Raw genomic sequence first — 26,435 nt, 5'->3', positions numbered from 1 at the left:
TGGCTCTGATTCTCTCTGCCCTCCTCCTCCCTCTGTTAAAGCCAACGGCTCCTTCACTCACGCTGCCTTACAGACAACACGTTTCCCTGCGCCAACTATTTGGTACCGCGAAATCGGGATATTGAGGAAAAGTCGAAAGCTCCACTTTCACTTGGAAGAGTGCGTTGCTCCGAAGTCGGTGCGAAAGGGGCGACCCCCTAACTGGTGGGCTGGTACCACGGGCCAGGCTGTATCTGTTCCTTGTATGTTATAGGAGAATGTATGAGAGTCAGCTAATCTGTTATCCCAACACCAGTTTGAGGATGAACTGGTGAGTGTGCATGTCTAAATCCACGATGTGACTTTCCATAACCCAGTTTCGTTCCAAACCATCCCGTGAAAAATCAAATCATGAGCGCGGTCAGTAAGTATGAGCTTCTTTCACTGGACTTTTTAATGCGACCCTTTAAATGTGAGTTTCTTCTAGCCTTTGTCTGTAGGAAATGCAAAATCACTTTTTTAAAACCAAAAAGATCTCGAGGTGTGATTAAAATAATCCACGCAACTTTACTGCCTTTGATTAGAGTGCAATGCTCTTTTAGGAATTGCTTTTCTAATCAACGTTTTCTTACTCTTAAAACTTTATTTTAGTTCCCTGCAAACCATTACAGGAGCTAATGCAACAATGTAGCAAATTCATTTACCAGAGTGGAGTTAGCAACAACGTGTATAATTAGATCACTAAAAGTTTAGGGAATGTCGGTCTTAAAGATTTCAATATCTTATCTCGTGCAATTAGATTAAAATTAAAAATACATTTTAAAGCTTTCTTCATATGATTTAATAAAAATAAAACATTGCACTGACATATTTACTGATTACCGATCCTACCACTCGCTATTATTCGGTTAACGCCATTGCTAGATTAAACTTTACATGGACTGGTTTAACAACGTGGCTTCCGTTTTGAGGATTGTGTATCAAAAATGCCGTTTGAATGCGTCTGTGATCTTTATCTGTCTCTCAGGTCACCGGTCTCACACCAGACTGCTGGCAACCGACATCTGTCTCAAACGATGTTGCCTTGAATTGAGAATTTAACTGGCTGTTAACTGGATATTGAAAATCTATTAATATTCAGAGTACCACGTTGCACTGGCTATTAATTCCTTCCCATGCACCACCTAAAGTAAATTAACTGTGTGTGCGCTGGATTGTTCTTTGTGAGATCTTACCATGCACAGGGGTCAATAGTCCAGTTTATTACAGATATTCATATATGCAGCATCAACAGCACATGTCAGTAGTATTCACTTTAAAAAAAAAGCAGAATCCGTTATTTTTACAAGAAAGACCACAGTTAAGGTGAAAGAAAATAAAGTAATACACACAAAATACTGGAGGAATTCAGCAATCAGGCAAAATCTATGGAGGGCAATAAACAGTCAACACTTGGGCCAGCCAAGATGCAAAAACTAACTGTCAGAATTATTATGTCCATTTTACTGTATCATGGTCATAGTGGTATAGTGATAAAGGTTGTACCCATTATTTCAAGAACCAAATGGTTGAAGAAGAGCATCTATTCTTGAACCTCTCGGGGCAGTATGTCAAGTTTCTGCAGTTTTGCATAACAGGAAAAACACTTTCTAACAATGGTGTTTTATACTGCTTCTTGAATGTAGGAATGTACTCTATAGCCAGTTTATGCGGTACTTCCTGTATCTAATAAAGTGGCCATTAAGTGTATGTTTGTAGTCTTCCGCTGCTGTAGGTTTAAGGTTTAAGGTTTGACATGTCCATTCAGAGATGCTCTTCTGCACACCACTGTTGTAACATGTGATTATTTGAGTTACTGTGCCTTTCTGTCAGCTTGAACCAATCTGGTCATTCTCATCTAACCACTTGCATTAACAAGGCATTTTCATCCACTGAGCTGCTGCTCATTGGATGTATGTTGGGTTTTTTTTGCTCCATTCTCTGTAAACTCTAAAGACGGCTGTCTGAAAATTCCAAGAGATCAGCAGATGCTGAGATACTCAAGCCACCCTGTCTGGCACCAACAATCATTCCACCATCAAAGTGACGTAGAGCACATTTCTTCCCCATTCTGATGTTTGAACTGATCCTCTTGACCATGTCTGCATGTTTTTATGCACTGAGATGATGCCACGTTATTGACTAATTAGATATTTGTAGAAGTGGGCAGGTGTAGAGGTGTACCTAATAAAGTGGCCACTGAGCATGTGACAACCGCAAGACCTAGCATCATACAATATTGAATATCAGCCACATAAATAGATGAAAAAATGCTTGATATAGAACCTGAGATAAAGGGTTTAAAAGTGGGAAAAGAGAGAGAGAGAGAGAGAGAGAGAGAGAGAGAGAGAGAGAGATAGAGAGAGAGAGAGAGAGAGAGACAATGATGAGGTAATTCATGTTAGGTGAAGCTGATAAAATGACAAAGTTATAGTGGAATAGGAGAACATTATGCATGTATGAAGTGTATAAACAAGACACTGAATAAAATAAATCATCTTGATAATTTGTACTAAACCTTTGAAATTGACTTCAGTGAAACTGACCTTTGATGATGCAGAGTAGCACCTGGTATGTATGTTACACAGGTGAACAGGATCAATATTCTGCCACCTGCTCTCCACAATTAATACAGTTGTAGTGTTCCCCTTTCAGCCAATCACCCAGTTGGTCCCTGGTACTTGGAAGAAATCACCTACAAGAGCTTCTCAGAGAAGGAGTGGTCAGTTATCACTGTAAATCTGACATTGGTCTGTTCCATTTTCTGTTTGTTTACTTTATACCAGAGAGAGAAAGAAACAATTAACTTCATCTCACCAGGGAGTGGGTAGCATTGCATTCAATACTAGTCTTAAGGCCATTAGAAAGAAAAGAACTACATTTATATAGAGCTTACTTCATTCTTAGACTATCCAGGAGATTTCAAAAGACAGACACACTGCTTGGCAAACCCTGTTATTTTATCAGACCTTCATTTCCAAAGGCCTAATATGTTCTTTAATACATGGAATCTTCCTTTGAATTATAAATTTATTAAAACAAATCCTTACAGTCTTCATCGGTATATGAAACAAACCCAAGGGAATGTTTTATTTCTATGAGGGATGCATTTCAAGGATAATTATACAGTATACTGGTCAGAGCACACTGTTCTGGCCACCACACCACAGCAAGACTGTGGTGGCAACAGAGAAAAAGTACAATCAAAACTTAAGCAGGACCAGCAGATAAATGGGTCAGAAGCTGAGTACAGTACTCCTCCTGACACCCAAATCCTTTCCCAATGACATGTCAGGAGCAAGACGACTACAGAAAATGCAACAGGAATACTCCCTTTAGTCCACAATATCTAGTTAAGTACAATACTAAATCTCTTCTGCCTGTACAGGATCCTTATCCCTCCACTCACTGCCTTACCATGTGTCTACTTAGCAACCACTTAAACACTACAACCAAATCTCTTTCCACCATTAACCCATTAAAGCACCCACCACTTTTTGTGTAAAATACTTGGTCATACAGTTCCTTTAAACTGCAGCACCCCCCCCCCCCCCCTTGACAAAGCATATCCTCTACATTTCTCCCTTGGGAGAAAAGATTCTGATTGTTTACTCTGTCCAGGACTCATATAATAATTTTATAAACACTACAACAGCTCCTGATACCCAAATGAAAATAAGCCAAGTTTGTGCAACCTCCCCATATAGCATGTACAGTCTAATCAAAGAAAAAATAATCTCCACTCGCTGGATGAATGAAGTTCCAAGCAGCACTCAGCAACCTTGACACCATCTTGGAGAGAGCACATTTCTCCTATTATCCAAAATATTCTTCCTCTGAGCTGCCACAGCATAGTGGTGATCTGTACACCTACAAAATGTTCTGTAATTACTTACATGGGTCCTCTTATAACATCCTCAATCACACCCACAAACTCCACACTAAGAGGGAAAATAGCAGCAGGCATGTGGGAACACAACCACCTTCACATCCTTCTCTAAAGTACTCACCATCTTGATGGGAATATGCTGGCATTCCTTCAGCATCAAAGATCTCCAAAAATACATACTTCCTTCTGACAGCATTGCTAGGATTTCATTGAAAGACTGATTTGGCTAAGGATAGCAGTCTATCACCACCTCTCAAGGGTAATTAGAGAAGACAATAAATGCAAAAGTGCCCAGATCATGCTCAAAATCTGAATAAAATCCAGAGCATTTGACCAAAATGAAACAGATCACTAATAATGTGCCTGCCAAGTCAGGGAGAGGCCAAATTGTTTTGTATGGAGTCTCTCACTGTTCATTTGTTGTAAATTGCACAAAAAGTGATAATGTTCACTGCCTGTCACAATAGCTGTATCTACTATAGTTGAAGAAGCCCTGGATTATCTAACATAAGGTTGATTTGCACATGAAACCACTTACTGACTATTTGGGAGTGTAAATTGGGAACAGATGTGTTCAGGAAAATGCACAGTGGAAATTCAGAGGTATTTAGGGAGCACTTTCATGGTGTTCTGGTTAGGTTTATCCCATTGAGGCAGGAAAATGATGATCAAGTGAGGAAACCATGGTTGACAAGAAATGTGGAACATCTAGTCAAGAGGAAGGAAGAAGTGTACCTAAGGAAAAAAGGATCAGACAGGAGTCCAGAGAATTACAAAGTAGCCAGGAAGGAGGTTGAGGATAGACTTACGAGAGGTAGAAGGGGACATGACAAGGCTTTGGGGTGTAGGATAAAGGCATTCCTGGTACTTGACATTCTCAAGACATTCTATATGTACGTGAAGAACAAGAGGATGACTACAATGAGGATAGGCCTCATCTGGAGGAAATGTGTCTGGAATCAGAAGCGATAGAGGAAGTCCTCAATCAAAGGTACATAATTTTAATGTGTACAGAGGAAAGTATGGGCAGATGTCAGAGGTAAGTTTTTTGCACAGAGAGTGGTAGGTCTTCGGAACACAGTACCAGGGGTGGTGGTAAAGGCATATACATTAGGGACATTTGAGAGACTTTTAGATAGACAATAGACAGTAGGTGCAGGAGTAGGCCATTTGGCCCATCTAGCCAGCACTGACATTTACTGTGATCATGGCTGATCATACACAATCAGTACCCCGTTCCTGCCCTCTCCCCATATCCCTTGACCCCACTATCTATAAGAGCTCTATCTAACTCTCTCTTGAATGCATCCAGAGACTTGCCCTCCACTGCCTTCTGGGGCAGAGCATTCCAAATATCCAACACTCCCTGGGTGAAAAAGTTTTTCCGCATCTCTGTTCTAAATGGCCTACCCCTTATTTTTAAACTGGCCTCTAATTCTGGACTCACCCATCAGCGGGAACATGCTTCCTACCTCCAGTGTGTCCAATCCCTTAATAATCTTATGTTTCAATCAGATCCCCTATCATCCTTCTAAATTCCAGTGTATACAAGCCCAGTCGCTCCAATCTTTCAACATATGACAGCCCGCCATTCCGGGAATTAACCTTGTGAACCTACGCTGCACTCCCTCAATAGCAAGAATGTCCTTCCTCAAATTTGGAGACCAAAACTGCACACAATACTCCAGGTGGGGTCTCACCAGGGCCCTGTACAGCTGCAGAAGGACCTCTTTACTCCTATACTCAATTCCTCTTGTTATAAAAGCCAGCATGCCATTAGCTTTCTTCACTGCCTGCTGTACCTGCATGCTTGCTTTCATTGACTGATGTACAAGAACACCTAGATCTCGTTGTACTTCCCCTTTTCCTAACTTGACTCCATTTAGATAGTAATCTGCCTTCCTGTTCTTGCCACCAAAGTGGATAACCTCACATTTATCCACATTAAACTGCATCTGCCATACATTTGCCCACTCACCCAACCTGTCCAAGTCACCCTGCATTCTCATAACATCCTCCTGACATTTCACACTGCCACTCAGCTTTGTGTCATCAGCAAATTTGCTAATGTTACTTTTAATCCCTTCATCTAAATCATTAATGTATATTGTAAACAGCTGCAGTCCCAGCACTGAGCCTTGCAGCACCCCACTAGTCACTGACTGCCGTTCTGAAAGGGACCCGTTAATCCCTACTCTTTGTTTCTTGTCTGCCAACCAATTTTCAATCCATGTCATCCATAGGCACATGGGTGATAGAAAAATAAAATGATATGTAGGAGGGAGGGGTTAGGTTGATTTTAGATTAGGTTAAAGCAATGGCACAGCATTGTGGGCTGAAGGGCCTGTATAGTACTGTACTGTTACATGAGTTATGTTCTGTGCTTTCTCATTGAAGAGCGTTGCTCGATCCATTGGTCAGCAGATACAGAAGCAAGATACACAACACTCCTGCCTTATATGATTGGAATGTGCAGAACAATAATGATCAACTATGGTCTGAAATTTTCATGAGATTCCATGCTTCAAGGATTAGGAGTCTAGTCGATTGAATGTTCATTTTCTTCCTGTTATTTCTTCATAGCTTGTGCCCTATTCTCCACAAACTTATGCAGGACTTCAAAGATTCCATATGAATTCTCTTTCCAACATTGTAGATTTCTGCCTAGGAAATCAGTTGTTAAGACTTTTTTTCAATAACAGTCAATTCTTCACCTCTCCCAGCCAACTTGGGCATTGTTACACTATTTGCTAACAGAAAGCAAATTTCTGTTACTGTGCCCCTGGCAATAAATGCTCTTATGCTTCAATCATTCTGGCAGTAGCTTCTTTTCCCCATCTTTATTTAGCAATTGACAAGCTTATTTAGTGATTTCCCTTGCAGTGGTGATGTTTGCATGATACTCCTCTTTACAGTAGACTGCCTTGGTCCATAATGCTCAAGAGACTTACTGGTATGCTACCTCTTGAACTTTTTAAATGATCATATTCCTCTTTGCAAATGAAAAATAAATGTATATCATGACTTATTGCACTGTTGGTCCGGAGTGTTGGCAAGTCTGGCACGAAGATTCTGTTTTGAGTTAGAGTCCAGAGACCTTTCCACAGGGACAGATTCTTCAGTCTGCTCCTTATAGCAAGTGTTTACTGCATCTCTAATCCTAATGGAATTACCCTATTCAAAGTGAGAGCCAAAGTTGAAATTCTATTTGTAGTCATATGCACAAATACATACACTCTGAATGACTGTTGATACCAGATGGAGTGGTTTGAGTTCTAAGAAACTGCTGATCTCTTGGGATTTTCATGCACAACCATCTTTAGAGTTTATAGAGAATGGCAAAAAACAAAAAAAAATGCCCAGAGAGAAGCAATTCTCAGGGCAAAATTGCCTTGTTAATGAGAGAGCTCAGAGGAGAATGATCAGACTTGTTCAAGCAGACAAGAAGGTGATAATAAGTTAAATCACCACACTTTAAAACAGTGGTGTGCAGCAGAGCATGCCACATTGAACCTTGAAGTAGATGGGTTACAGCAGCAGAAGACTACAAACATGCATTCAGTGGCAACTTTATTGGGTACAGGAGGTACCTCATAAAGTGACCAATGAGTGTATGTATACACACACACAACGGAAAAAATACAGCAGTATTAAAAACACATAGTTGTAGATAAACATAATTAAAAATGTAATGTAAATGTAAATTATACAAAATTATACCAGAAATAACCCAATTAGAATTAAAAACAAATTATTAAAGTGCAAAATAATCATAGTGTTTCCATACTTAGTGATTAGGGTTGTGCAGGTTGGTTCAAGAACTGAGTAGCTGAAGGAACCCTAATCCTAACCATAATGCTCTAGAATCTGGTTGTGTGAAGATGGCATTCTACAATATGAGTAGAATAGGGCATTGAACAATCCACATGCAAAATCAGTCTCTTCATCTCCTACTTCTTTTTTAATCCTGAGGTTCTTTGTTGGACCCCTACCTTCAGGCAACTGTCGATATGTCTCTTTGTAGGTATCAATAATGGCAGACTTCATGCTATGCCATAAGCTCAAGTCAAGTCAAGTCACTTTTTATTGTCATTTCGACCATAGCTGCTGGTACAGTACACAGTAAAAACAAGACAATGTTTTTCAGAACAATGGTGTCACATGAAACAGTACAAAAACTAGACTGAACTATGTAAAAAACAACACAAAAAAAAGTACACTAGACTACAGACCTACCCAGGACTGCATAAAGTGCAGGCATTACAATACCGTAGATTCCGGACTACAGAGCGCACCTGATTAAAAGCCGCTGGCTCTAATTTTAGAAATAAAATCAATTTTTTACTTGTAAAGGCCGCACCGGATTTTAGGCCGCACCGGATTTTCGGCCGCAGGTGTCCCACGTTGTAATATGAGATATTTACACAGAAAGATATTACACGTGAGGATTTTTTAACTTTTAATTAAATCCATATGGTAACAAAAACAAATACATATTGCAAATGCTTTTTTTCGAACCGTGCCCATAACGCGGCTACTTTTAAATATACGTTGCGTATACTTCTTTACTGAACAACATTCCAATATCTCCTAACGACTGGTAAAAAATATATATACTGCAGCCTACCAGGAAAAGTTATTGTTCGCCTTTAACTTAAAAGCAGCGTTTTCGCTCCGCCGCTCGACCCCCGCCGTCCCGTTTATCGCAAACGGCATTTAAAAGCAGCGTTTCGCTCGGGTCTAATGCCCCCTCCTTCCCGTTTATCGCAAACCGGTATCCCACAAGACGCGGCGAAACCGGGTGTGACGTCATAGCATCCCGCGATGTAGTACAGAAAACAAATATAGTTAAAACTCTTCTAACTTTAACTAGAAAATGAATTACTAAGCGAAAATATTATAAACTAAATAACTGCCATAAAGGCAGCACAATGCTTTTCTTCGAGTGTTTTCCATGTTGATGAGGGTGAGTACAAATGACTGATTTACAATAATTTAATTGTGAAAGTGCGCTTGATTTATCGTACAATTTCATTGGACCTCTGTGAACTACTCATCAATTTTATTGGTCTACTGTTACGAGGCAAAATGTTTACGAGGCGGCATGAAAAATAACCATGTATTAGCCGCTCTGTATTAAAGGCCGCAGAGTTCAAAGCTGTTCAAAATGTGGGAAAAAAGTAGCGGCTTAAAATCCGGAATCTACGGTAAATAATAAACAGGACAATAGGGCAGTAAGGTGTCAGTCCAGGCTCTGGGTATTGAGGAGTCTGATAGCCAGGGGGAAGAAACTGTTACATGGTCATCAGAGCCCGAATGCTTCAGAGCCTTTTCCCAGATGGCAGGAAGGAGAAGAGTTTTTATGAGGGGTGCGTGGGGTCCTTCATAATGCTATTTGCCTTGCAGATGCAGCGTGTATTGTAAATGTCCATAATGGCGGGAAGAGAGACCCCAATGATCTTCTCAGCTGACCTCACTATCCGCTGCAGGGACTTGCGATCCGAGATGGTGCATTTTCCAAACCAGGCAGTGATGCAGCTGCTCAGGATGCTCTCAATACAACCCCTGTAGAATGTGATGAGGATGGGGAGTGGGAGATGGACTTTCCTCAGCCTTCGCAGGAAGTACAGACGCTGTTGGGCTCTTTTGGGTTCCTTTAAATTGGGAAGTAACAGATTATCTATGAAACATTGTTTGTGAGAAGTTATCTTCATGGGGTTCATGAGAGCTTCAGCATTGATATTCTTCCAATGCTGTGGTTGGGTTTTGGTGTTAGAATGATGGAGGTAATAGATTAGATGAAACTTTGTTCCATTGGAGAAAAGGAGATTAGGAGGTCATAGTCTCAGACATGGCACAAGACTCACGGTCAACTCTCGCAAACTGCTATTTATCCTCTTATGTGCTTTTAAGAGATGGATTAGTAGTAGTGTGATCACTCAAGTTGAGGATGATGTTCTTGGAAGAAGTGGCCTATTGGTGAGTCTTCAGGTCTCCATAGAGGCCAATCCAGGATCCTCATAAATGCGATGGTAGGGTGGATTGTCTTTATACAGAACAACTGTGCATGACTTTGTTCAAAGTGGAGAAATTGATGCATGGGAGCCACCACACGTTCCTTGACAGATAGGGGTGAGTGTCCATTGGCATGGAGTACAAGACAACTTTCACTGTTGCAGCCTTCCTTCACCTTCACTGCCATTGTGAAGTGTCATCATTTTCTGCCAGCTCCACCACTGAGGACTTGTTTGAATCGTTATTTAGTCTGGATCCTCCACCTTGACCTTACTATAGCTAAACTCCAGTTGGCATAATTCTTGAGATTTCAGGAACTCCGAAAATGGACACACTATTCCAAGTTCTGCAATCAGAAGTGATTACCAGGCTGGGAAGGGGAAAAAAAATCATTGTAGTACTCAAAGTCTCCATCAGGAAACACAACATTAAATCCCCAACATTAAGTCCTGACGAAGGGTCTCGGCCCAAAACATCGACAGCGCTTCTCCCTATAGATGCTGCCTGGCCTGCTGTGTTCCACCAGCACTTTGTGTGTGTTGTTGATTAAATCCCCACGAAAGTTTTGTTGCCCATGACTATTCAAATTGGGGAAGGAAAATTTGAGATGGAATTAAGAACCTTTGGTCCATGTTGATCTTATTAGGGAGATTAATGTAGAGGAACCCTTAGGATGCAGTGATCTAATATGATTGAATTCATACTACAATTTGAGAGGGAGAAGCATTAGTCACATGTATCAATATCACAATGGAATAAAGGGAATTACAGAGGCATGAGAGAGGAGCTAGCCCAGGTGGATTTAAGGAGGATACTGGTGGGAATGATGGCAGAGTAGAGATGGCTGATGTTTTTAGGAATAGGTCACAAGGTGCAAGATAGATATGTCTCACAGAAGAAGTCCATAAATGGCAGGGGTAGGCAACTGTGGCTTAAAAGCCAAGGAAAGCCCATGCAAGGTAACAATTTTCATTTTTAGAATCTTTTTATTGGTACATAATCTTCTACAGCTATAAGATGATATAAAACTTCAACAAATTAATATATATACAATTAATAACGCTGAAGAAAATAAAAACTGATTGTAATATATAAAAATGAAAAATATTATATATAAAGAAAAGAAAGAAAAAAATAGAGCTGCATCTAACTAAGAAAAAAACCTACTGACTGCAAAAAAAAAGGAAAAAACCCATTAGGAATCAACCCCCGGAGCAATTAGTCTTACCATCCTCTATATATATACATAGAAAAAGAATCATCAACCACCAATTCATATTTATATAAAATAAGATTGGAAGGAAACCATATAAAATAATTCAAATTAAATGGTAATATTTGGCAAAAGAGCCCAATCTTCTCTCAAAATCGAACTGGGGATCAAAAGTTCTACTTCTAATTTTTTCCAAACTGAGACATAACATTACTTGAGAAAACCATTCAATTAATGTAGGGACAGAAGTATCTTTCCATTTTAATAAAATAGCCCTTCTTGCCAATAATGTAGCAAATGCAATTGCATGTTGATCTGAAGATGAAATGCCCTGAATATGATGCAGAATTATTCCAAATAGAACAGTCAATCTGTTTGGTTGTAAATTAATTTTCAGAGCTTTAGAATTTGTAGAAAATAAAGATTTCCAAAACAGTTTTAATAAAGAACATGACCAGAACATATGTGACAAAGTAGCTACTTCAGTTTTACACCTATCGCAGTTTTTATCTATACTAGGAAATATTTGAGATAGTCTTTCCTTTGATAAATAATAACGATGAACAATTTTAAACTGAATTAAACAGCGATTGGCACACATAGAAGAAGAATTTACGTTTTTCAAAACTCGCAACCAATCTTCATTAACAAAGGTCATATTAAGTTCTCTCTCCCAATCTTGTTTAATCTTTAGTGAGAGGTTCTCTTTTTGTAACAAAAGTAAATTATAAATTCTGCTAATAAAACATCTCACTAAAGGATTGAACTTCAAAATGGTATCCAACGAATCAGATTCTTGCAAATATGGAAACTTAGATAAATATTGTTGTAAAAAATGTCTAACCTGAAGATATTGCAGAAAATGTGTATGAGCGAGAGAATATTTGTTAATTAACTCTTCAAAAGTCATCAATCGACCAACACAAAATAAATCTGTAAAAGAACGGATCCCTTTATTTCTCCATAGGAGAAAAATGGGATCGATTATTGAAGGTTTAAAATAAAAAGTTTCGATATAAAAAACTAGACAACTTAAATTGTTTAAAAGTAAAAATATTGCAAAACTGAAACCAAATCTGTAAGGACTGTTTAATAACAGGGTAAAGATTTAAATTTAGAATTTTAGAGAGTTGTAGAGATAATGGAGCTCCTAATATTGAAGTTAAAAGAAATCGTTTAACAGCTTTTAGTTCTAAATCAAGCCAAAAACATAATTGTCTAATATTAACAGCCCAATAATACAGTCTTAAATTTAGAAGTGCAAGTCCACCATCTTTTTTAGATTTTTGTAAATAATTTTTATTTATTCTTGGTCTTTTATTGTTCCAAATAAAGGAAGAAATAAGAGAGTCAGTTTGATCAAAAAAATTTAGTTAAAAAGATAGGTATATTTTGGAAAATATATAAAAATCTAGGTAAAATCACAATTTTACAGCATGGATACGGCCGATTAAAAAGAGAGTAAGTGGATTCCATCTAGAAAATAATTGTTTCATGGAGTCCATTAAATGAACTATATTAGCTTTATAAAGATCTTTATTTTTTAGTAATTATAATACCTGAATATTTAAAAGTATTTACAATTCTAAAAGGAATATCATTATATATAAAAACAGGAGCATTTAATGGGAACAATTCACTTTTATTCAAGTTAAGTTTATATCCTGAAAATTTACCAAAGTTTTTTAGTGTTTCCAAAAAATTAGAAATTGATTCCTCAGGATTCGAAATAAACACTAAAAGATCATTTGCATAAAGGGAAATCTTATGCATAGTTATATTCATAGAGATAGCATGAATATTTTTGACTTCACGTAGTGTTATAGCCAAAAGCTCCAATACAAGATTAAATAAAAAAGGCCTTAATGGACATCCCTGTCTAGTACCACGAGAAAGTGAAATAAAGAGGACCTGAAATTATTAGTAATAACTGTGGCAATAGGATTCTTATAAATCATTTGAATCCACCTATTAAAGTTATTACCAAAACCAAATTTTTCTAATACTTTAAACAAATATGGCCACTCAACTCTATCAAATGCCTTTTCTGCGTCAAGAGAGATAACACATTGAGGTTGCTTAGATATTGATGAATATATCATATTCATTAATCTCTGAACATTAGAGAAAGAGTAACAGCCTTTAATATAGCCCGTTTGATCCATAGAGATGATTTTAGTTAAAATATTTTTCAAGCAGTTAGCCATAATCTTAGAGTGAATTTTTGCATCCATATTTAATAGGGAAATAGGTCTATATGATGAACATTCAGTAGGATCTTTATCTTTCTTAAGGATTAAGGAAATAGATGCTTCATAAAAAGAAGAAGGTAAACTACCCTTCTCAAAGGGTTCATGAAATATTTCCAAAAGATACTGAGAAAATAATCTTTCAAATTTTTTGTAAAATCCTACTGAATAACCATCGAGTCCAGGAGCTTTACATGATTGCATTAATAAAATAGCTTTCTGAATTTCATGCTTGGTAATTGGAGCATCAAACATCTGTTGATCTTCAGCAGAAATTTGAGGAAATTTAATCTTATGTAAAAAAGCCTTCATTTTGGAGGATTCTGCTGGAAATTGAGATCTATAAAGATCAGAATAAAAATCTTGAAAAATATTATTAATGTCTTCATGGTTACTTGCTATATCTCCATTAGTTTTATGAATGTTTAAAATTTGCCTTTTAGCTCTAGCTGCTCTTAATTTGGAAACTAAGAGCTTATTATTTTTATCCCCAAAAATATAAAATTGACTTTTCAATTTAAGCAAATATCCTTCAATAGGGTATGTTAATAATAAATTATATTGTGATTGTAATTCTACTCTTCTTTTAAATGAAACAACATTTGGAGAGATTGTATTAATGTTATCTAATTCTTTAGCTTGTTCAGAAATTTTATCTAGTTCTATTCTTGTTTGTTTCTTCAGTTTTGCTATATACGAAATAAGCTGACCACGTAAATAGGCTTTTAATGTATCCAAATTACTAACTTTGAGATGTTTCCTGTATTATTAATGAGAAAAAACTCTTTTATCTGAGTTCAATAAACTCAACAAATTCTGAACTTTGTAACAAGTGTCCTGGAAAACATCAAAATGGTCTGGTAGAAGCGACATCTTTCAGTTCAAATATTAGATTTAAAGGAGCATGATCAGAGATAGCAATTGCATCATACTCACATTTCTGAACATTAAATAGAAGTCAAGGGTCAACTATAAAATAGTTGATTCTCGAATATATATTATGAACATGTGAGAAAAAGGAATATTCTTTATCACTAGGGTGCATATGCCTCCATATTTCAATTAGACCATAATCAATTAAAAAGGAATTAATAAGTGATGCAGAACGTATAGGGAGTTGATGTTCGGATGATGATTTATCCATTAAAGGATTTAAAAAAGTATTAAAATCACCACCCATTAATAACATATATTTATTTAAATCAAGTAACAGAGCAAAGACAGCTTTTTTAAAAAAGAAGGATCATCTATATTTGGTCCATAAATATTAATCAAAACCATTTTCCTATTATAAATTAATACTTTAATAATCAAAAATCTACCATTAATATCAGCTATAATGTCCTCCTGATTAAAAGGGATATTGGGAATCAATAAAAATAGAAACACCTCTAATTTTACTCTGAGAGTTTGCATGAAACTGAGCATCCTTCCAAGATTTAAAAAATCGGTTCTTATCACATAACCTGATATGCGTCTCTTGAGCAAAGATTATATCAGGTTGGAATTGGTTAATAATTTTAAATGTTTTCTTATTCTTAATAGGATGATTCCAACCACACATTCCAACTTATAACATTTAACTGTTTAGATATCATCATGAGACTTTGTATCTAAAATGAATAGTTAGACACATGTCAGCATAAGATAGTCGAAAATGGTAATAATTTGCGTATGCTCCGGGATTCCATAATGAGGATAAAAAAAGAAGAAAAAAAACTCACCCAAACTAAAAAGCCCAGAAATAAGTCAATATCAATCGACACAAGCCCCAAGAAAAGCAAAGAAGCAATAATAAACTCCACCTACCTAAATAATTTAAAAAATGAAAAAAGGAAACTCTGTCTCCCTCTACCGAACATAAAACTGATTACAGTCGACATGAATCTCAATAAATTGGGAGGAAGTGTTTTTTTTTTGTAGAACAAAACGACCTTCAATTTTGAAAGTAACCTTCATAATATTAGATAAGGGAAGAAAAACACATCCAAAACAATTCTTGAAATATTTGCACAAAAGAAAAACAATCGCCATCTTTAAATTATCCAATCTATCTTTAAAACGTAAAAAAATCCAACTAATTACTTAAAAAATCTTTACAAACATATGCAGAAACAAAAAAACAGTTAGTTCATTTAAATGCTGCAGAGAAAAAATTCTAAATGGTTCAAAATTATCTACAGTCTTTCAACAGTTTTCCCGTTGTGTCTTCTGAGGTTAAAACCATCCAAACCAGTCTTTTTCAGAGATAAAAATACATTTTAAGGTAAAGACTTTCCATAATCATCAAATCTTCCAATTTCATCACTCTTTATGCCACAAGACAATTAAACTGTTGTAGATTGTTCAAACATCAGGCTTCAGACTCGTCATCAGTCTCGTCAGACACAGTTAATAAAACGCAATGCTTTGGCTGGATCATCAGAAATACAAGCTCCAGAATTTTTGACAAAAAGCCTTAATTTGGCTTTTTTTGATATGCTAATCTCATAGCCGAGGCGAATCCAGCACGCTTCTTGACAATTTCGCGGGCAAAATCTTCAAAAAAGTGAATCTCTGAACCTTGAAATTGAAACAACCTTAGTTTTCTTGCAAGCTTAATAATGTGGTCTTTGTCTCTAAAATGGAGAAAACGCACAACAATATGCCTGTTTTTACCTTCATCCAAAAGTTTTAAAGCACTGGTTCTTTGAGCCGTTTCAATTTCCGGGAGTCACGAACAAACCTCCAGAAATAAAGACTGAAACATTTTAGCAAAATAATCCAGTGTGTCGGTAGATTCTGATTTCTCTTTTAATCCAACAATTCGAATATTATTCCAACGTGACCGAGCTTCCAGATCCACGATTCGTTGTTGAGCCTTTTCCAAATGAGAAGAAAGGACAGACTAACTTCTTTAAGATCGAGGTTCAGAGAGTCAATTTTTTCTTCAAATTTCTCTTTTAGTTGAGTTATTTCAGTGCCGATACTGCTGATTTGAGACTCTAATCTCTTCACTCAAGAGGGTTCTTCTGAGAACTCCAGCTTTTTTAGACTTTCCGTTGGCTGGGTCCGGATTTTGCCTGGTGCCTCTTAAAGTAGCCATAATTATAACTTTTGCTCTACAGATCCGACTGAATAAAGTTGAAATTTCAAAGTTTAAATCGGAAAGGGGAGACATTAAAGGTGGACCAAAAGTGACTGTGTCTAACATGTCGGTGAGCCGGAGGCGGAGTCTGTAAGGTAACAAAAGTGAATGGGAAGTTGGATGATTGGGAAGCTTTTAAAATCCAACAAAAGGCAACTAAAAACAAGCTATAAGAAGGGAAAAGATGAAATATGAGGGCAAACTAACCAATAATATAAAGCAGGATACAACATTTTTTCCAGTTATATGAAGTGTAAAAGGGAGGTGGGAGTTAATATTGAACCAATGGAAAATGACGCTGGTGAGGCAGTAATGGAGGACAAAGAAATGGCAAGTGAACTAAGTGGGTACTTTGCATCAGTCTTTACTGTGGAAGACACTAGCAGTATGCCAGAGGTCCTTGAGTGTCAGGGAGCAGGAGCAAGTGAAATTGCTATTACAAAGGAAAAAAGCTTGAGTTCCTAAGGTGGATAAGTCACCTGGACTACATCCCAGAGTCCTGAGAGAGGTTGCTGAAGAGATAATGGATGCATTGGTCACAATTTTTCAAGAACCACTTGATTCTGGCATGGTCCCAGAGGACTGGAAGATTGCAAATGTCACTTCACTCTTTAAGAATACAGTGTTGGAAAATGTATGATAATATATTTTGGTAAGAGGAACAATAGTGCAGACTATTATCTAAATTGGGAGCAGGTTCAAACATCAGAAGTGCAGAGGGGCTTAGGAGTCCTCATGCAAGACTCCCAGAAGGTTAATTTACAGGTTGAGTCTGTGATAAAGAAGGCAAATGCAATGTTGGCATTTATTTCAAGGGGAATAGAATATAAAAGCAAGGAGATAATGCTGAGCCTTTATAAGACACTGGTTCGGCTACACTTGAAGTATTTTCAACAGTCTTGGGCCCCATATCTCAGAAAGGATTGTCATTGGAGAGGATCCAGAAGAGGTTCACAAGGATGATTCCATGGATGATGGGGTTAACATATGAGGAGCATTTGGCAGCTTTGGACCTGTACTCACTGGAATTTAGAATAATGTAGAGGGGGGAATCTCATTGAAACCTGCTGAAATTTGAAAGGACTAGTTAGGGTGAATATGGAGAAGATGTTTCCTGTGGTGGCGGTATCCAGAACTAGAGGACACAGCCTCAGAACTGAGGTGCAACCTTTTAGAACAGAGGTAAGGAGGAATTATTTTAGACAGAGAGTAGTGAATCTGTGGAATGCTCTGACATAGCCTGTGGTGGAGTCCACAGGTTAAAGCAGAAGTTGATAGTTTCCTGATTGTTCAGGTCACCAAAGGATATGGCGAGAAGTCAGGTGTATGGAGTTGAGTAAGATCCAGTATAAGCCATGATGGAATAGCCTAATTCTGCTTCTATGTCTCATGCAGGAGTGAATAAAATTATGCAAGTAGCAAAAGGAGTGTATATTTCCCAAATTACCCCTGCTCCACTCAGGCAAGTGTTTGTAGTTCATTATCTGCACCAACAACCTCAGAACCCACAAAACTGGAGTGGAAATAAAACATCCCCAATCCCAAAGGATTGAACATGAAAGGAAAATACAAGCCCTTTTGCCCAAGATGTTGTGCCGACCTTTTAACCTAAATTAACCCTTCCCTCCTAAGCCTCTCTTTTTTTCATCATCCATGTCCATAACTGAGTTTGTTAAATACCCTGCCACAAACTTCTAAAACTTTCTTATCCAAGTACATTTCCACCTGTCTTTTAAAAGTTGTTCATTTTCATTTCATTTTTCAATCTTTTTATTGATTTTCAATAAAAATATACACAAAATCAGAGAAGTTTAGCAAACAGATAATACAAAAGACATGTAAACAGCAATAAAGAAAAGTATATATTGTCAAAATCAAATAGGTATAATGTTACGTTGTTATATATACAATATAATCAAAAAACACAGCTCCTCTTAACAGATCGTAAAAAAAAAGATTGGAATTTTTTTTAAAAGTTGTTATTATACATGCCTCAACCACTTCCTCTGGCAAGCCTTTCCTCATACATCAACTCTTTGTGGAGAAGATGTTGTGTTCAAGTTCCTAGCAAATCCTTCCCTTCTCTCCTTAAACCTATGGCTTTTAGTTCTTGATTTCCCAACCCTGGGAAAAAAAAATGTATTCAGCCTATCATTGCCCCTTGTGTTTTTATACAACTCAAGGAAATGACCTCTCAGTCTCTTATGCTCCAAGTAATAATGTCTTGTTCTTAAGACCATAAGATTTTGTCTGTCCTGCCATTTCATCATGGCTAATTTAATTTTCCTTTCAGACCCAAATTCCTGCCTTCTCCCCATATGACTTCATGCCCTGACCAATCAAGAATCTATCAACTTCTACCTTAAATATACATAAAGACAGCCTCAACAGATGCCTGTGTCAAAGAATTTCACAGATTCACCACTCTCTCAGTAAACAAATTCCTCCTCATCTCTGTTCAAAAAAGGACATCCCCCTATTCTGAGGCTGTGTCCTCTGGTCTTAGACAATCCCACCATAGGAAACATCCTCTCCACATCCACTCTATCAAGGCCTTCAGTAGGTTTCAATGAGATCACCCCTCATTCTTCTGTATTCTAGTGAATACAGGCCCAGAGCAATCAAACACTCTTCATAGGACAAGTCATTCAATCCTGGATTCATTTTTGTGAACCTCCTTTGAACCCTGTCCAGTTTCAGCACATCCTTTCTAAGGGCCCCAAACCTGCTCACAATACTCCAAGTGAGGCCTCACTAGTGCCTTATAAAGTTTCAACATTACATGCTTGCTTTTATATTCTAGTCCTCTTGAAATGAATACTAACATTGTATTTGCCTTCCTCACCACAGACTCAACCTGCAAATGAGCCTTTAGGAAATCCTGCACAAAGACTCCCATGTGCCTTTGCTCCTCAGATTTTTGTACTTTCTCTTCAGTTAGAAAATAGTCAATCCTTTAATTTCTTTGACTGAAGTGCATGACCAGGCACCTCCCGACACTGTATTCCATCTGCCATTTCTTTGCCTATTCTCTGTATCTGTCTTGGATTTTCTGTAGCTTTTCTACTTGTTCAATACTACCTGCCTCTACATCTATCTTCATACCATCTGCAACTTTGTAACAAAGCCATCAATTGCATCACCCAAATCATTGACATATAACATAAAAAGAATCAATCCCAACACAGGCCCAGTGGAACACCACTAGTCATCAGCAACCAGACAGAAAAGACTCCATTTATTCCCACTTTTTGTCTCCTGCCTATCACCCACTGCTTGAACCATACTGGAATCTTCCCTGTAATACCATGGGCTCGTAGCTTGTTAAGCAGCCTCATGTGTGGCACCTTGTCAAAGGCCTTCTGAAAATCCAAGTACACAACATCAATCGATTCTCCTTTGTCTATCCTGCTTATTACTTCCTCAAAGAATTCCTGCAGATTTTCCCTTGAGGAAACCATGCTGACGATGGACTATTTTATCATGTGCCTCCAACTACCCTGAAACCTCATCCTTAATAATCAACTCCAACACCTTCCCAACCACTGAGATCAGACTAACTGGCCCATAGTCTGCTTTATTCTGCCTCTTTCCCTTCTTGAAGAGTGGAGTGACATTTGCAATTTTCCAGTCTTCTAGAACCATTCCAGATTCTGGTAATTCTTGAAAGATCATCACTAATGTCTCCACAATCTCTTCAGTCACCTCTTTCATAACTCTGGGGTGCACACCATCTGGTCCAGGTGACTTACCTACCTTCAGATATTTCAGTTTCCCCAAGAACCTTCTCACTAGATATAGTAACTTCACACACTTCATGCCCCCCTGACACCTGAAACTGCTAGTGTCTTCCACAGTAAAGACTGATGCAAAATACTTACTCAGTTCATCTGTTATTTCATTGTCCCCCATTACTACTTCTACAGCATCATTTCCAGTTGTCCGCTAACCACTCTTGCCTCTCTTTTACACTTTATGTATCTGAAGAAACTTCTGGTATGCTCTTTAATGCCACCTTACTTTTGTATTCCATCTTTACCTTCTTAATAACTATTTTAGTTGCCTTTAGTCTGTTTTTAAAAGCTTCCCAATCCTCTAACTTCCCACTAATTTTTGCTCTATTATATGCCCTCTCTTTAGCACTTATGTTGGCTTTGTCATGAGTTGGGGACAAGGGTGCTGGAAGAGGACCCACAAGCAGGACACAAACACGTCTTTCTTAGGTACAATAAAATAGCGTTTATTACTCGCTACACAGAAGATCGGGAAATCGAGGACAAAGAGGAACACGAACCTCAGACCAGGGGACTAGGGACTAGGATTGTCGCGGACCTGGGACTTAGAAACAGGGAACTGGGACAGCCGCGGACCTTGGACTTGGACGGGGGAACATGGACAGCCTCGGACCTTGGACTTGGACCCTGGGGACTGGGACCACCACGGCCCTTGGACTTGGAGACAGGGACCTTGATTCACCGCCGCCAGACACTTGGATACCATGGATCACTGCAGCCAGAAACATGGATGCCAAAACACAGGACAAGGAATCTTGAACCAGGACTCCTCCTTCAGATCAGACAACAAGCCAGGACTCTTCTTCAGGGGGTAGACATGGACACTGGGCATGACATCAAGTCAAAACTCTGCCTTCAACTCAGGCACCGAGCCGGGACTCTTCTTCACTGGGTTGACACAGACACTGGGCATGAAATCGAGCCAAACTCCACCTTCAACTCAGGCACCGAGCCTGGACTCTTCTTCAGGGGGTAGACATGGACAAAGGGCATGAACGTCGAGTCAGGACTCCGCCTTCAGCTCAGGCACCGAGCTGGGACTCTTCGAGGGGTAGACACAGACAAGGGGCATGAACGTCGAGTCAAGACTCTGCCTTCCACTCACCCCTGGTAGATTGACCTTGCCCAGACCCACTCTGGTGACGGAAGGTGAATTGCTGGTACTCCGATGCGGGCTGGATCACTCTGGCTTGTCGTAGCGGCGGCAGCGACCTGCGAAGGCTTAACATTCTTGCCCCGAACGGCTAAAGCCAGGGGCTTATAAGCTGCCGGTTCGGGTCGAGGGTAGATTACCTTGATTGCCAAGCTCAAGGGACGCGTGAAACGAAATTCAAAGGGAACAAGACGTCAATGGTCCGGATCGCAACCTAAATAAATTTAAAGGGGAACCGATCCGGACCATGACAGGCTTTGACTTCACTTGTTAGCCATGGTTGTGTCATCTTGCCTTTGGAATACTTCTTTCTCTTTGGGATGGAAATGTCCTGTGCCTTTCGAATTGCTGCTCTGCGATCATTCCTGCCAGTGTTCTTTTCCTGACAATTCTGGCCAACTCTCTCTCTTATGCCTCTGTAACTCCCTTAACTCCAATGTTATACCTGATAAACCTGACTTTAGTTTCTCCTTCTCAAAATTCATGGTGAATTCAATCACATTATGATCACTTTCCCCTTGGGGCTCTTTTACCTTAAGCTCCTTAATCAATTCTGGTTCATTGCACAACACCCAATCCAGAATAGCTGATCCTCCAGTGGGCTCAACCACAAACTGCTCTAATAATCCATCTCATAGGTATTCTAGAAATCTCCTCTCCTGTAATCCAGCACCAACCTGATTTTCCCAATCAACGTTCATATTGAAGTTCCTCATGACTATTGTATCATTGCCTTTTTGGCATGCATTTTCTATCTCCAATTGTAATTTGTGGGCCACATCCATACTACTGTTCGGGGGTCTGCATATACCTCAATTTAGGGGCCTTTTACCATTGCAGTTCCTTAGCTCTGTCCACAATGATTCAACACTTGTTGACCCTGTGTCACCTCTTTTTACCAACAGAGCAACACCACCCTCTTTGCCTTCCTGCCTATCCTTTTGATACAATGTGTATCCTTGGCCATTATGCTCCCAGCTATAATCTTTCAGCCATGATTCAGAGATGCCTACAACATCATACCTGTCAATCTGCAACTGTGCTGTAAGTTCAGCTCCCATATTCCATATACTGTGCACATTTAGATACAACACCTTCAGTCCTGTAGTAACGTGTTTTGATTTTGTCGGCCTTTTACATTGCAGCTCATCCTGTTGACTGCAATTTTGCCCTATCAACATCCTCTCCTCACTACACATTGCCTGTGTTTGTAAACCAGCTACTCATCTTCAGCACTATTATCCATCTTTCCTACGATACTTCTTGCATTGAAGTATATGCAGCTCAGGACACTAGTGGCTCCATGCTCAACCTTTTGATTCCTAACTGTCTGAGATCTTACCAACATCTGCCACCACAACCCCTCCATTAACTGCTCTGGCACTCTGGTTCCCATGCCCCTACAACTCTAGTTTATACCCCACTGTGCAGCATTAACAAACCTTCCTGCTAAGGTATTAGTCCCTCTCCAGTTCAGGTACAAACTGTCCCTTCTGTACAGGTCCCACCTTCCCTGGAAGAGAGCCCAATGATCCAGAAATCTTATGCCGTCCCTCCTACACCAACTCCTTAGTCACGTATTAAATTGTATAATCTTCCTAGTTCAGGCCTCATTAGCATATGACACAGGTAGCAATCTTGAGATCAAACCCTCAAGGTTCTGCCCCTTCCCTATGCAGAACCTTGTCACCTTGACCATGTCATTGGATCAGCAGATGCTTTCTGAGGTAATGTGGGAGAAGCTAGATTAGTATCCACTGGAATTCAGAAGAATGTAGAGACTTAATAGGAGCAGATAAGACACTAAGATAGGGGACCATGACTCCTGACTGTTCACCCTCGTCACTTCCTCACTGATCCTCTATTTTCTCCACATATCCTCACTTACCAAAATAATAAAGATTTGTGGAAAGTATTTTTGAGGTCTCCCTGCCTTCTCACATCCTCTCAAGAGGAGCATTTCACTATCCTGCTTGGCATCTCTACTGATGTAGCTGAGCAGATATAAAGAAGAGAAAGAAAAAACTTGAGATTTTTTTTCCCTTTGCTTTCTCTGAGTGATGCCTCAAAGAGCTAAAGCCTTAAGATGGCCATTCTATGTCCACTCAGACAACGGCTGCTGTGCTTGCCCCTGCCTTTCTTTAACTTGTTCTTATCAATCAATCCCAAATGTCGATTGGTTGCTGGCCAAAGCTCTATTACGCTGCCCTGACCTAGTCCTGCCTTTTATCCTCAGGCAGTGGATGCGATTGAAGTCTCCTCCTCTCCAAACGTCCAACATCTGGATTGGCTGCTGATCAGAGCACAAAGAGGTTGTCTATCCAACCTCTCCCTCAAACACCATTTCACAAGCCCTGGCAGCATCTGCCCAGTTTAATACTATCTTTCCTGTAGTTTGAATACAGTACTTCAAACATGGCCACACCAATGTCCTGTATAACATCACCTCCCAATTCTCTTACTTAGGAAGGCCAGCCTACCAAAAGCCTTCTTCATCTCCTTGTTTGTCTGTGATGTCAAATAATTAACATGCAAGTTGAAAAATAATTGCAAATTACAAAACAATTAAAATGCAATTTCTTCATAAGTCATAGAAATGCAATAAAGTTATGTATTTAATAATAGAAAAGTTTGTATTGCCAAGCATAACTCTCATGCCCAGTGCATTATGTCCATGCAAGTCCTTGATATAAACCATAAAACCATAAAACATAGGAGCAGAATTAGTCACCTCTGCCATTCCATCATGGTTGATTTATTATCCCTTTCAACCCCATTCTCTTACCTTCCCTCTGTAACCTTTGACACCATGACCAATCAATAACTTATCAACTTCTGCTAAAATATACTCAATCACATAGGCTCCACAGTCATCCATGGCATTGAATTCCACAGATTCACCACACTCTGGCTAAAGAAATTCCTCCTCATCTCTGTTTTAAATGGTCCCTCTTTTGTGAGGCTGTACCCTCTGGACCTAAACTCATCCACTAAGGAGGTGATGGAATAATGCCATTATTTTTACTTAACCTATCAAATGCATTTATAATATGCTTTTGAAGGAATATGACAGAAAAAATACAACAGTAAACACTGAAAATCGCAGACTTGCACCAAGAGAAAAGCCTCCATAATGCTTAATTACATTATCAATAGACTTCTTACAGGGCTGCCAAGTGACCTCTGAGATAATATGCTCCTTAGGGACAGGGTAAGGTTATTTTGTTCCTCAAAGCATTCCAACACTCAATTTAATAATTCTGTACAGTACTATTCCATATTCTTCAACAGTTATAACAATAAAATACTGCTGATTTCTTTCTATAAAATTTAAATTGATGCTAGAGTCGCAATCTTAGTGTTTTTGCAAAGGGAGTCCCAGATTGTCACGTTATAGGAAGGAGGCATTTTGATTTCACGCCTAATTGATTTTGTCTGATTTTAGGATTACGTCTTATTGTTCTGGGTTTCTCTCACCAGGTCAAATAGTATCTTTACATATAGTCAACCTTTCCTTTGATATTTGTTTACAAGTTGGCAGCTTGCAACTACCTCAGGAGCAATTGAGGGTGGGCAATAAATATTGCTCTCTCCAATGGTGCCCATGTCCCATAAGTGACTTACAAAAGACCATAAAGACAACATATTAAATTGTACCTTCATCTGGGGCATATCTGGACTGCAAGATAAATGTGTGCAACTTTCCTCATAGTTCAATTTTTTCAGCCCCTCTATGATTCAGGGGAATGTGGATCATATTGCTTTCCATGCATATGAATAGTTCCATCAATTCAATGGCAAACACTGAATGAGCTATTTCAGATGGCCAAACGATTTACAACTTCGTCACTTCCTCACTAATCCTTTATTTTCTTCACATATCCTCACTTTCCAAAATAATAAAGATTTGTGGAAAATATTTTTGAAGTGTTTTTCCAGATCACATTTTCCCACAAATGAACTCCATCTGTCATAATATTGCCAGCTGACTAGATTTGTTCATGGACATTATAATGTCCCATTAAAAGAGAGTGTTATACTTCCATCTAATACCACTTGTGCAATTGTGTATTAATAATTATTCATCATTTTCAAATATTTAAGATAAAAAGATTAAATCAGTACTGATCTCTGTGGACCAGTGTGTATCAAAATCTGTCAATCAGAGATATTAATTTTACCTCTTCTGTGTATCTTGTGTAGGGTTCTCAGTACCGGTAACAGTGGTGTTAACTGTTCAGGCTAACAAAATGGTGTCTCTGTATTTTATAATGAAATGGCTTCTCTGTAATGCTGTAATGGGTTTCTGTGTCTGGTATGTTTGGGTTATGGCTACTGATAAGGGGGAAAATAACCAATGGAGAATTGTTATGCTATCTTGTCTGTGTAAGCTGAGTGGGAGTTTGTGGTCGTTTTCAGGAGGAGAGCGAGGAGGATGGACGTGTGTGGAGCGGGCAGTGTTTCCAGAGTGACGGATACTGGACGTCGACGGTTCGGACGGTGGCCGAAGGCTCGGAAGGTCATTGTGGAAGGGACAGGAGGCGTGAGCTCCAATGTATTAAAATATGTGCACAAACTGACAAACTTATTATTACTTTGGTGCCTTTAGGTTATCTGTTTCTACCAACCCATCACTAAGAAATCATTATAAAGTTGCAATTATTTACTCGCTTTTGGGTATTGTCTGGTATTTGTATTGTGAGTGTGTACTGGGGGGGGGGGGCATTACACCGTATTTACACCGAAGTATTACACTACTGGCGGTTCATCCTAGGCAAATGGGGGTCAGCTGGGGGCATGGAGGCTACATTGTGGGGTTTCTTGTTCGGGATTGAATTTGCCACATACGGGGTAATTCACCCCATTTTAAACAAGGGGAGATGGATTCAGATAAGATTGAACTCTGGTGTGAGATAGATCGAGGGAGTACCAGTTAATCATGCCTGTGTATTAAGTGGGGTGGACATGCGTACCTTG

The 26,435-nt window shown here is 38.9% G+C and overlaps 1 long non-coding RNA gene across 1 annotated transcript; it reads left to right on the top strand.

The window, feature by feature from the left end:
- Window positions 1-26,089, top strand: LOC140714301 (uncharacterized). The gene is made up of 3 exons (XR_012095855.1): window positions 1-403; window positions 16,492-16,606; window positions 25,878-26,089. It is a non-coding gene; the product is annotated as an uncharacterized lncRNA (long non-coding RNA).
- Window positions 26,090-26,435: the final 346 nt, after the last annotated feature.

This window comes from Hemitrygon akajei, chromosome 2 (assembly GCF_048418815.1).
Source record: "Hemitrygon akajei chromosome 2, sHemAka1.3, whole genome shotgun sequence".
NCBI classification, from domain to species: domain Eukaryota; kingdom Metazoa; phylum Chordata; class Chondrichthyes; order Myliobatiformes; family Dasyatidae; genus Hemitrygon; species Hemitrygon akajei.
Note: the sequence above shows the minus strand (reverse complement) of the source record. Positions and strands in the feature narration are given on the sequence as shown.